Source organism: Rattus norvegicus, chromosome 1, assembly GCF_036323735.1.
Source record: "Rattus norvegicus strain BN/NHsdMcwi chromosome 1, GRCr8, whole genome shotgun sequence".
NCBI lineage: Eukaryota > Metazoa > Chordata > Mammalia > Rodentia > Muridae > Rattus > Rattus norvegicus.
Window position 1 is genome coordinate 171,466,564 of NC_086019.1, and position 13,333 is coordinate 171,479,896.

A 13,333-nucleotide genomic window follows, 5' to 3' on the forward strand; every position below is an offset into this window, starting at 1 on the left:
GGGATAATATAGCTGCTGCCAGATGAAGTCTGTAATGGAGTCAGAACAGGAAGAGATTTATAAATAGTTCACTTCATTTCATTATAAAGACATATAAAGCATTACAATCTAACTTGTTATTCAAAAATTGGATCAACGATGGTTGTTTTTACTCTGGAATTCATTGTTTATACATTTGTGCAAATTAAGGACTTAAAAATTATTTAAGCAGAAATGCTAAACATGTGTTATAAATAAATAATGTCTACTTACATTTATAGTAAAACATACTTAATTGCCATCAAAGCTGTAGATTTAAAATTATGAGACTTTGCCTGGTGATAAAGTCACCTGATAGCCAGAGTTTGATTGTAAATCAGATGATGGGAGGAGAGAAACAATTCCTGATTATTGGCCTTTGGTCTATACATATATGTCATGTTTCCTACACAGTCCTCACACAGATGAACAGATATATGTACAATAATATGAGTCTTAATAACAATGGAGTTATAAGTATAAACAAAGACTTAAGATCTAAAATCATATGATTATTTAATTACTAACTCTTTTGAATGCTTACTAAATCATCAGGACAGGATTTAAAATTTTTCATTTTCAATTTTATATCTATGTAATGTTAGTTTATTTATTTTATTTCTTTATTTATTTCCATTTTACAGAAGAAAGGAGTTTCATGTTACACACACACACACACACACACACACACACACTAATGGGGATGGAGAGGTGGTTCAATTGTTAAGTACTTTTTATACTTGGAGAGAACCCAGATTTGATCTCTAGCATTCTGTAGTTCAAATTCTGGGGATCCAGTGGACTTTTGTTTGGTTCACAGGCACCAGAAATACAGGTGGTGCACGATTATATATTGACATGCCTGCAACATTCTTACACACAAAAATAAAAGTTAATGAAACTTTAAAAAGTGAATTAGAAGTGAACATAAGGCAGGTTGTACTCAATATATTAAATATATTAACTTTAGTAAGCACACTATAAATAAAGAGTAGCCACGTATTTTGTCCATACAAAGTAAGGACAGACAACAGGTAGCATTTCGAGTTTTCAATGACTAATATATAGAAAGGTGCTTTGTTGGTGATACTGGTCATAATATCTATCAGTTCTGTAAATAAGGTCATGTCTTCATCAGCTTTTACAAAGATAATAAATTTCTTTTCAGAATTGAGAAGAAATAGAATGAAAGTCACACTAAATGTATAAATGGAACTTCCTGTTGTAAGCACAATAATATTGTAAATGAATCTAAATAGATTATCTTTGAAATAATTTGAATATCAATTTCATCATATAAAATATGAATAATGCAACATTTTTTTCTAATTTTTTATTGAAACTCACCAAATCTTTTCCAGTGTTATAGTGTTTTTTAACTAGAGTGTGAAGGAATTAATTTACATAATTTTAAGGGTGAAATTGCTCAATAAATATTCAAACTAAAAGAGGTTAAGAGAAGTATCTAGGTTATCCCAACAAGGGGCAGATTTTCTCTCATCTTTCACATTCTATATTTACATTTTTAATCTGTCCAGTATGATATCTGATGCTGGAAAACCTACAAACAAAGGAGGGTTTTGCATAAGATATTCACTTACATTAAGAAACATTTGAAAGGTATAGAACTTTTTAGCTTTATGACTGAGTGATACATGTGTATATGTTTCAAGGCCATGTTGGTTTCTTATCTGACCAATCGATGGATAAGTATAGAATCTTTGAAAACTTCAGGGTAGTTGCGAAGAGTGAAAGGAGGAGAAACTGTGATTGGGGTATATTGTATGAGGAAAAAATCTATTTTCAATAAAGTAAAAAAAGAATCTTAGTCATTCTGAATAATTTGCCTATGTAAATATAAGTTCATTTCACAAATTTCATTTTCATTTTGTTACATATTTGCTTGATCCCATTTGACTTCTTTCTATGCGATATTTGCAAACTTTGGTAAAATTTCAAAAAGTATCTCTATTAACAAGCAAAGTAAAAACTCTTACCTCTTGAAATAAAAATTCATTTTAAAGTAAGAGGTTAAAAGTTAATATAGCTTTATAGTTTCAAAATTGTTTCTACTGTCATTGTTTGTCACCAAGGAGAAGTCCCTGCAGAGGATCTGGATTCCAGTGTGAGTTGAATGCAACAGGGATCATTACATCATTCCAAATGAGTACTAAGCAATTGATTTCACACAGAGACATAATTAATTTTGAAGGAATTCATTATTATTAATTATTGTTTTCCTCCTTATGTGAGAATTGATACACGTTCACTTGGTATTCATGGGAGGCACAGGATGACAAATAATCTTAGGTAAATCGTCAAAGTTCATATTTGATTTAAGTTAGTTCATGTTAGAAGATAATAAGTGAAGTATAAAAGTAAACTATTTTGGCTTTTCTCATTTATGTATCTGGATTTTTCTTTTAGTATTTTAGTGGTTAGTGTAACATATTCTGTAATATAGGAGTTTTAGTGAATATAGGAAGGGATATAATACAGACTTCAATAATTACTTGAGGCCACCACAATATTTTTAGGCAAGTGTGTAAAATGTGACTTTTACCTAGAAAGTAGTGCAAAGAAGGAGGTATTGATGTTTTCAAGATAAGACTTAACATTCAAAATTCATACTTCAGATAGGTAACAGCTGGTAAATCTTATATGCTATAAGGGAGAAAAGAAGGCTTAGTGATCCTCCACCTGAAGATTCATCTCCATTCCATTGCTAATCTTGCTTTTTTTACGTTCTACACTGTGCCCTTGATATTTCTTTGATAAAAGTGGTTGACCACTGAGCATCAGTCAACTTTCATTTCAATTGTCTCTTGACCCTGTTGGCAGAGATGAGGTAAAGAGAGGTTCATCACTGCAAACTCCCTGGAATACTAGCCTGTGTATGGAGCAGTGGATGACAGAAAAAAATCTCTGTATCAAACTTTGACAAATTAGGAAATATAGTGATTTGAATTCTGTCCATTGTATATGTACTATGGTATGCTGGCACCTGGACTCACATAAACATAACCACAATCACACATGCATACTTCATACACAGAACCTACAAAACAGCTGTCAAAGAAAGCATCATTCACTAAGTTGTATATGTATAAATTTTCTTTCTCTTTTTAATATAGGCTAACATAATCCAGATTGACTCTGAATTTGCTAAGTAAGGTTATGAAATTCTGATCTTTTATTTTTATGTCTCGTGTACTTAACTGACATGTATTTAAAACTCAGTTTATGTGGTACTGTGGATCTAGAACATGATTGTAAGTATGCAAGGCAAGGATTCTATCAGTTGGATTATATTAATAAGACATTATCTTAGCTTAAGTATTTGTTTACATTCATAATCATACATCCTATCATCATTTTATAGATGAGAGTGGGAACAGTTTGAGTTTAAATGACTTATAAATGTATTCATGGCTCAAGTCATAATTTAGGACTTTGACTCAGGTCGCATTGGATGCTATAATCTACAGCTTGGATGACTCTCACTAATGAGTTTTCACAATGAGATATAAGAAAATCATTCATGCATTCATTCTCCCTTTCAAAAACATGTGTTTAAAATTAGTTGTATTCTAGAAACATAGTGAATGCTGTACATATGTTAAGGAAAGTTAACCTCTTAGGAAATTTAGACTTCAGTGTAATAGTCACTAGAGAATGAATACCAAATATGGAAAGTAGTAAGAAGGACAGATTACATTGACAACTTAATCCGGATTCTCATACACCATGTCATGCCAGAACCAAGGCTGACTTCATGGTATTGAAATCATGCTCATGCATCCTGATTCTCATTAAGTTCCTTTTATTCGATGTCATGTGAACTAGCGCAGCAAAGCAAACTTTTGTTGTATGCTTTCCTGATAGCTATGGTTGAGATGGTTGAAAAAGCTAAACTCACTGCTCTCATTTATCATTAATTTTGTGTTTTATGTCACATTTTCTCAGAAAATTTTTATTTTAATTAAAATGCAATTAAATCACTTCCCTCTCTTCTCTTCCCAACCTCTGTAATGCTCTTCCATTCCCTTTGAAACTGATGATCTGTTTCTTTTGCTTTTGTTGTTAGTTATATTTAAGGGCATGAATATGTAAATATAATCTTCTGAGTTCACATACTATTCCTTATGTGTATATTCCTTCAATGCTGGCTGCCTTGATTTGGATAACACATTGTGGACCTCATTTCTGAGAGAATATTTCTCCCTCTCTCAGCATTCTGATCAGCGGGAGGCAAAATTGTGTCCAATCTAAGAACCTAACCAACTATCCAGGCTATGCATCTTAGAGGAGAATTTGCTACAGCCACTTTACTAGATCTGCAATACAAACAGAAAAGAGAAGTTCTTACTCAACACCAAAGAAGCTTCCCTTTGCAGCAGATTAAGACAATTACAGAAAAACAGAACTGGTTATACTATAGACTTCAAATGATTATGGTGATTCCAGCCCAATGGATATGTGTGTAACATAAGGCCTGCACTTAAGGCTTGGTGAACATCTCAAAAGAGGGTCTGAAAGATTGTAAAAGAAAGAGGGCCAGTCCAAGTATAGTCTTTGAGTAGTGGCTTAGTCCCTGGGAGTTTTGGTTGGTTGGCATTGTTGTTCTTATGGGGTTGCAAATTGAATGTCAGGGGGCATGGCAAGGGGGAGTGGATGGGGGGGAACACTGTTGTGGGGGAGGAGAAGGGGATAAGGGGATAGGGGGTTTATGGACAGGAAACCAGGAAAGGAAATAATATTTGAAATGTAAATAAAGAAATATATCCAATATAAATGAATGAATGAATCAATGAATAAATAAATAAATAAATAAATACTAAAAAAAGAGAGAGGGCAAAGGAGTCATCTGTGAGACTATGTCTCCTAGAAATGACAGGGAAACTATATTTATAATACCAACTCAAAAATATGGCTCTCTAGTTAGGTATCATTGGACCTGCAATACTGCTGCTCTTTGGGTATCCAGATGCTGTTACTTGCCAATCCTGGATGAAAGGAATTAAGCTTATCAAGGCACATGAGTTAACATTACTATAGTCAGGCCAAGTAAGTGCCATAGTGTTACTGTTTTTGGTGTTACAGATCCTCTTTATCAGGAGAAAGTGAAACAGATCCTTTACACAGTATTCAGTGAAACACATCTTTATTTGGGGATAATAGGGGCTGTATAAAGCCTTAGAATGTTGGTAGGGTTTTTTTTTTTTTTAATGAGTGTACATTATTGACTGGGGCTGAGGTGTTAGGAATGCTTCATTTACATGAAGAAGAATTCTACACACTTAAATCTGTAATTTGCCCATGAAGCTACATGACTATCTCAATGGTAGTGGTAAATGTGGTAGTCATAGTTTTATGTACCTTGGAGCATGTAGGACCAGAACAGGGAAGGCACTATCCTTTTTCCTGCTGGTTTCAAGATGAGATTCTTGGGATTGTTTTCATCTTTATTAAATTGGGTATTTCTTATTTACATTTCGGTTGTTATTCCCTTTCCTGGTTTCTGGGCCAACATCCCCCTAATCCCTCCCCCTCCCCTTCTCTATGCTTGTTCCCCTCCCCATCCTTCCCCCATTACCGCCTTCTCCCCAACAATTATGTTCACTGGGGGATCAGTCTTGGCAGGACCAAGGACTTCCCCTTCCACTGGTGCTCTTACTAGGCTATTAATTGCTACTTATGAGGTTGGAGCCCAGGGTCAGTCCATGTATAGATTTTTTGGGATTTAGACATATCTCAACCTCATTCCTGTTCTAGGTCCAATCTCCCATGCGGCCCTTGCCCTACTGGCCTTAGTAGGCAGAAGAAGGAGACTGTGTTACACTGGGCATAGCTTGAGCATAATTAATAAAGGCATCAAAGCCATCCTTGACACTGAACCATTTCCTCCAACTAGGCCACATGTACTCCAATAAGACCACAACTTCTCAAAATGCCATTCCCCATTGGTCATGCATTCAAATACAGGATTCTGTGGAGGCCATACCAATTTAAACCACCACCAATACAATGGTTGTATTAATTACAGTCCTCCATAGTTACAGAACTTATAGAGTGAAACTTAGAGAATAAGTTTCTCTCAGTATATCAAAAAGGTTTTGTATTATGTGTATTCTGAACCTTTTGACCAATATCCACATATTAGTGAGTAAATGCAATTCATGCCCTTTGGGGTCTAAGTTACTTCACTCAGGATGGTATTTTCTAGTTCCATCCATTTGACTAAAAAACTCATGATTTCCTTGTTCTTAATAGTTGAACAGTGTTCCAATGTGTAAAAGAACTACATTTTCTGAAACCATTCTTCCACTGTGGGACATCTGGTTTGTTTCCAGCTTCTGGCTATCACAAATAAGTCCATTATAAACATTGTGGAGCATGTGCCCCTCTGGTATGGTAGGATATTTTTGGATATATTCCTAAGAGAAGTATAACTAGGTCATCATGTAGATCTATTCCAATTTTCTGAGGAACCTCTAGATTGATTTCCAGAGTGGTTGTACCAGTTCACAAAACCACCAGCAATGAAGGAGTATTCCTCCTTATCCTTTGCCCATATATGCTGTCATCTGAGTTTTTGATCTTAGCCATTCTGATTGGAGTACTGTGGAACTCAGAGCTGTTTTGATTTGCATTTTCCTGATCACTAAAGACTTGGAACCTTTTTAAGTGCTTCTTTGCCATTCATAATTCCTCTTGTGAATTCTCTGTTTAGCTCTATACACAATTTTTTGAATCAGTTGTTTGAGGTTTTGGAGGTTAACATCTTGAATTTTTATGTTTTGGATATTGGCCCTCAAATAGATATGGGGTTAGTGAAGATTTTTTTCCCAATCTGTAGGCTGCTGATTTTTCCTAATGATTATGTTCTTTGCCTTACAGAAGCCTTTTCAGTTTCATGAGGTCCCATTTATGAATTCTTGAACTTAGAACCTCAGCCATGTGAGTTCCATTTAGGAAATTTCTCCCCAAGCCAATGAGTTCAAAATCCTTTCCCACTTTTTCTTCTTTTAGATTCTGCGAGCCATTTTTATGTGGGGGTTCTTGATCAACTTGGATTTGAGGTATATTCAAGGTGAAAAATATGTATTTATTTTCATTTTTCTACATACTCCCTGCCAGTTAGATCTCCACTATTTATTGAAGATGCTTTTTTCTTTCCACTGTAGAGTTCAATTCATTGATTATCCTGTTTATCTCTGTACCAATACCATGAAGTTTTTATCACTATTGCTCTGTAGTATAGCTGTGGTCAGGGATAGTGATTCCCCACAGAAGTTCTTTCATTGTTAAGAATTGTTTTCACAATTAGACAAAATAAGGAAATCAAAGTTTTACAAATTGGAAAGGAAGAATGAAAATATCACTGTTTGGAGATGATATGATAGTGTACTTAAATGACCCTAAAAATTCCACCGGAGAACTCCTACAATTGATAACCTCAGCAAAGTGGTTGGATATAAAATTAACTGAAACAAATTAATATACTTCCTCTACTCAAAGGATAAATGGGCTGATAAAGAAATTAGGGAAATTAAACCCTTTGTAATAGTCACAAGTAGTATAAAATATCTTGGGTGACTCTAACCAAACAAGTGAAAGATCTGTATGACAAGAGTGTTCACTCTTCAAAGAAAGAAACTGAAGAAGACCCTAGAAGGTGGAAAGATCTCCCATATCCATGAATTGGCAGGATTAATATAGTAAAAATGGACATCATGCTGAAAGCAGTCTACAGATTGAATGCAATTACCATCAAAATTCCAACTCATTTTTTCATAAGATTTAGAAAGTGAAATATAAATTCCTTTGGAATAACAAAATATCCAGGATAGCAAAAACAATTCTCAACAATAAAAGTACTCTGCAGGCATCACCATCCCTGAGCTCAAGCTGTACTATATCGGGATAGTGATTACAAGTGCGTGATATTGGTACAGAGTCAGGTAGATCAATGGAATAGAACTGAAGACCCAGAAATGAGCCTATACACCTATGGTTACTTGACCTTTGACAAAGAAGCTAAAACCATCCAGTGGAAAAAAGACAGCATTTCAACAAATGGTGCTGGTTCAACTGGTGGTTAGCATATAGAATGCAAATGGATCCATTCTTATCTTCCTGTACAAAGCTCAATTTGAAATGGATCAAGGACCTCCACATAAAACTAGATACACAGAATCTAACAGAAGAGAAAGTAGGGAAATGCCTCGGACACATGGGCACAGGAGAAAGCTTCCTGAATAGAATACCAACAGCTTATGCTGTAAGATCAAAAATAGACAAATGGGATCTCGTATATTTGAAAAGATTCTATAAGGCAAAGAACACTCTCAATAGGACAAAATGGCAACCAATAGATGGGGAAAAGATCTTCACCAAACATATCATTGAATAGAGGGCTAATATTCAATCTATACAAAGAACTCAAGAAGTTATACTTGAGAGAATCTAATAACTATTAGAAATGGGGAACAGAGCTAAACAGAATTCTAAACTAAGGAAATTAGTTATTTCCTTATAATTAATTGAATGGCCAAGAAGCACCTAAGGAAATGTTCAACATCCATAGTCATCAGGGAAATGTAAGTCAAAAATACCTTGAAATTCCACCTCATACCAGTCAGAATGGCTAAGATCAAAAATTCAAGTGACAGCAGATGCTGGTGAGGATGTGGAGAAAGAGGAACAGTACTCCATCGTTGGTGGGATTACAAGCTGCTGTTGTAAAAATATAAAAAATAAAATGCTGTCTTTTATCCCCTACTAGATCTGGCATCACAGTGCCCCAAGATATCTGCTAGATACCTTAAGTCTCAGTCAGCAAAGCCTCTCATCTGCTTTGCTCCATCCCGTATCACACTACCAAAGGCCTCTCTCTGAGGCTGGCAGTAATATCTCTACTTATGTAGTTCCCAAGGCAGGTTTCCAGGCCAGAAACACACATCCCAACTCCGTGGCATGCCACACACTCTCCCAAATTCAATTTTCCACAAGATAAACCACACAATACAACAACCTCTGAACCAATTGATAAGATATAATTGCCCACCTAAACATACAAAGCCCATCACATCCATCCCTTAAGAACATTCATAACAACCTGTAAAGGTACAGCATGGAATCTCTTTTTTTGTTCTTATAAAAATGTACTTTATTTTAAAATCAGTGTATAAAAGTAAAAATCACATACAAAAAATACAGAGTGCTGTGACATGTTGGCAAAATAGCTCCCAGCTGGACTTGTGTAACGAAGAACAGGTACTGACTGAGGCACCTGAGGGCACCCGGAGGGCAGGGTCCAACCAGAGTCTGCCATCAGCCCATCACTAATGTGTAAACAATAGTTTCAAGTAGTAGCACTCTTTTAACTACTAGGGAGTTGAAGCATGACCCTTCTTGTGTGACACTTAAAACGTTCTGTAGGTCTGAGCAGATGAGGGCACTTCACGTGGTTAACTAACAGTTTTTGAAGAAGAGGTTAATAGAAATGGATTACAGCTCTGAAACACTCTAGAGGTAACTGCCTTAATTTTTTTCATTTTCTAAGAAACACAATTTGATCCTTTTGCTTCTGTGTATCAAGAGCTAAAAAGACACATCTGTTATCAAAAGGTTTAATGCCCAGTGATCCTTCAGCATCCATGTGAAGTGTAAGCCATGCTACCTGCTCTGAAGCTGCACCTGCCCACGCTTCCAGTGCGTTTCTGATGGACAGAAATCCATTCTACCTAACAACTTTAGGTCCAGTAACCTAATGGGCAGTTTCAAGCAATCACTGTAAAAGATCACTAAAAAGAATTTCAAGTCCTTGCTTTCAGAGTGATATAAAAATAACTGTAGTTTCCAAGGAACCATCAGCATGCCCGATCAGCTCAGAATTCTATCTGGCTTTCCAGAGTGCTGACTAGAATATTGCATTCCTCAAACAAAGTAAGTAATTTTAAAAAGCTAAACAACCACACATAGATTGTAACATATGTTGATTATAAAGTTTAAAAAGCACACAAGTAGGGTTTCCTTCCCTAATTTAAGATCCTGGAAACATAGCATAACTCCTAAAAACAGCAAAGGATACTTCATATTAACCCAGTTTTAGTGAACACCCTTTGAGGTTTCAAATCCTGCACCAATCCTAACTTCCTGCTCTGGTTGTGTGTGTCTGTGTCCTTTCTCATTTAGAGTTTAAGGTACATCATGCAGGAATGTACTTCTCTCTGTTAAGCTAACCTTATACCTGCACACAAAGTTGAAATGTGCTAATTCCCAGAAAAGACCACCTCCAACGCTTCCAGCCTCTGTTGCTTTCTGTCCAGTTCACCATACATATAGCTTATTCTTCAAAGTCAAGTTTTATAAAATACTGAATAATTAAATAGATAAAATGACATACACCATGAAGACTGTAAGCCAGGGGTAATTTAAAAAACTCGATTCTAAATAGACTTAATCAGAAGGGCACTTAGAAGAGTTGCCTCACCTTTAAAAAGCATCCTGAAATAATAGGCTCACCTAAAATTTCCAAAGACCTAACGCTTAGGCCCTTAGGGCACAGCACTGCCAGAAACAGCTCTCTGTTTCTGAAAAAGTAACACTTCATGGCTGTCCCTCTCAAATGGTTCTCTAACATACATGTAAAGTGAAGGCGAAGGCAAAACCAAAGGAAGAGTACCCAAGGTCTCCACCACGTGGATCGGCTGCTTGTGTCCTCCTTCCAGAGGAAGAGGAGACACAGCTTTGCGGTAAGCACTTCATAAACAACTGGGCTTTTTCAGTCAGTCGGCATTTGATACCCCAAATCTCCGGGTTATTCTTGTTGTCCATAGTTGGCCTTGCAATGGAGGTGAAATAGGCACAGTTAATCTGCAGGCGAGGAAGAGCTTCTCAGTAGCTGAAGGGTCCCATCTGGCACGATTCCAAAAACTTGTAGTGTTTTTAGTGTGGGGATTTCTCCGAGTTCAAGTAGAGTCTCAGGTATTATATCATTGCACTGGCTGAGCGAGAGGTGTTGGAGGTAGTTGAGTTGAAAAAATTCGGGAAAGCAGTCGTTCTTTAGCATGATATTGTCACTTAAGTTGAGGCGGACGAGGTTGGGGTATCGTTTAATTACGGTACAAAGATCTGTTTTCTGGAGGTTCTTTCGGTAACCACTGAGGTTCAGCTGGATGAGGGTGTCTGGTAAATGTGCCACAGCCGCTTGCACATGCTTTTCAGTAAAGTCAAAGCACCAGGAGAGATTCAGTTCATTCAGTCTGGAGCAGCTGTTCAGCAGGGTGGCCACCGCAAACTCTGAAAATCCAGAGCACCCACAAAGGTTCAGTCGCACCAAGTTTTCATTCTATGCAAGAGTAGTGACAATGGGATCTGAAAGCTGCAGGCTTTCCAGACTCAGATTCTGCAGCTTGGAGCACTGAGACAGAATCCCCTGGAGGTTTGACATATTTATAACTGAGTTCGACAGTTCCATGTGCTGTACACGGAAAGAGCTGAAGCTTTCACCCAGTGGCTGCTCCATAAACGACCGTGGGCAGCGGAAGGCCACAACTTCTCGAGAGAGCAAGCGCACAGTCAGTTCTGGGTGCAGATTTTGCCTGCGAGGTCTAGAGACTGCCAGAGAGACTGGTCGAGCGAGAGGCGGTACCACCTCTTGCAAACTCCAGAGACTCTCAAAAGCTCAGGGAGACACAGACAGGAAAAGATCCCCAGGAGCAGTTCATCTGGAAGGGAGTCCCAGGAAACACCTGGAAAGTTCTCTCTATTGAGCTTAGGCCGACGGATGATCACAAAGTCTTTGTCACTCGCTTTGCTCTTTAGCCTTTTCCTTGGAGGGCTCTGGGGGTGGCAGAGGTTTGAGAGCAGTCCATGTGGGATGTTCTCACTGTCCACCTCTTCCTTCTCCAAGGCAGAGACACCCATGCCTGACAGCAGTTCAGAAGTCTTGCTGGAATCCCATCCCCACGTGAAGCTGGTGGTGACGTTGCTACTCTGGTCTGGAATCTCCTGAAGGTGCTTCTTATGCATGGCGTCCACTGATTAAAGAGTTTTGAATGCTTGAATTAATTGAAAAACAGCATGGAATCTTACCGTCAGCTTCCATGTTGTCTCTCTCAGCTGGCTACTCTCCCCTCTCCCCCCCCCCTTATGTTCCTGTCTCCTCCTCTTCCTTCAAACTTTTCTCCCATCCACCCTTCCTTCTCGTCCAATGACAGGCCTCATTCTATCTTGTACCTGCCTCACCTGTGACATCATCCCACAACAAGCTAGTTTAATTACTCTGGAAATCAGTCTTGCAGTACTACCTGAGGACCCAGCTCTACCACTCCTGAGCATATACCCATAGATGCTCCAACAGTAATAAGGACACATACTCCACTATGTTCATGCAGTCATATGTATAATAGCTAGAAACTGGAAACAACCAAGATGTCCCTCAACAGAATAATGGACACAGAAAATGTGGTACATTTATAGAATGGGATATTATTCTGCTATTAAAGATGATGACTTCCTGAAATTTGCAGGCAAATTGATGAAATGAGAAATTATCATCCTGAGTGAGGTAACTCAATCACAAAAGATCACACATGGTATGTACTCACTGATAAGTAGATATTAGGTAAACAACGTGTGATACCCACGATACAACTCATAGACCCCATGAAGTGCAAGAGGAAGAAAGACCAAAGTGTAGGTACTTCAGTCCTACTTAGAAAGGAAACAAAATAATCAAGGGAAGTAGAGGGTAGGAAGGACTTGAGAGAAAGCAAGGAGAGGGAGGCGGGAAATGAGGGTCAGAATCAGGTATGGGAGGAGATGGAAATGCACAGAGGTTCAGGAAATTGAACAGAGGTGTGTGGTAATGGGGGATGGGGAACTGGGTGTAGCAACCAGAAAGTCCCAGATGCCAGTAAAGCAAGAGCCTCTCAGGACCCCATGGTGATAACATTAGTTGAAATAAGTCACAAAGAGGAGGGAGAACCAATTGAGAACATATCCAGGGTTTAGGCATGGCTGCCTGTTGAGGGATAGGGCAACGAATCTCCAAATTTTAAGCAAGAATCGCTCCTGTCTAAAGGAAATACAGGGACACAGAGTGGAGCAGAGACTAAAGAAATGGCTATCCAGAGACTACCCTACATGGGGATCCATCTCACATGCAGACACCAAGCTCAGATACTATAGCTGATGCCAATAAGTGCTACCTGACAGGAGCCTGCTATTCCTGTCTCCTGAGAGGCTTTGCCAGAACCTGACCAATACAGATGTGGATGCTCAAAGCCAACCATCGGACTGATCA

General features: G+C 37.9%; 1 pseudogene; it reads right to left on the minus strand.

Annotated features, from left to right (window-relative positions):
- Positions 1–10,787: 10,787 nt before the first annotated feature.
- Skp2-ps1 (S-phase kinase-associated protein 2, pseudogene 1) lies at positions 10,788–12,060 on the minus strand (annotated as a pseudogene).
- Between the last annotated feature and the right edge of the window lie 1,273 nt (positions 12,061–13,333).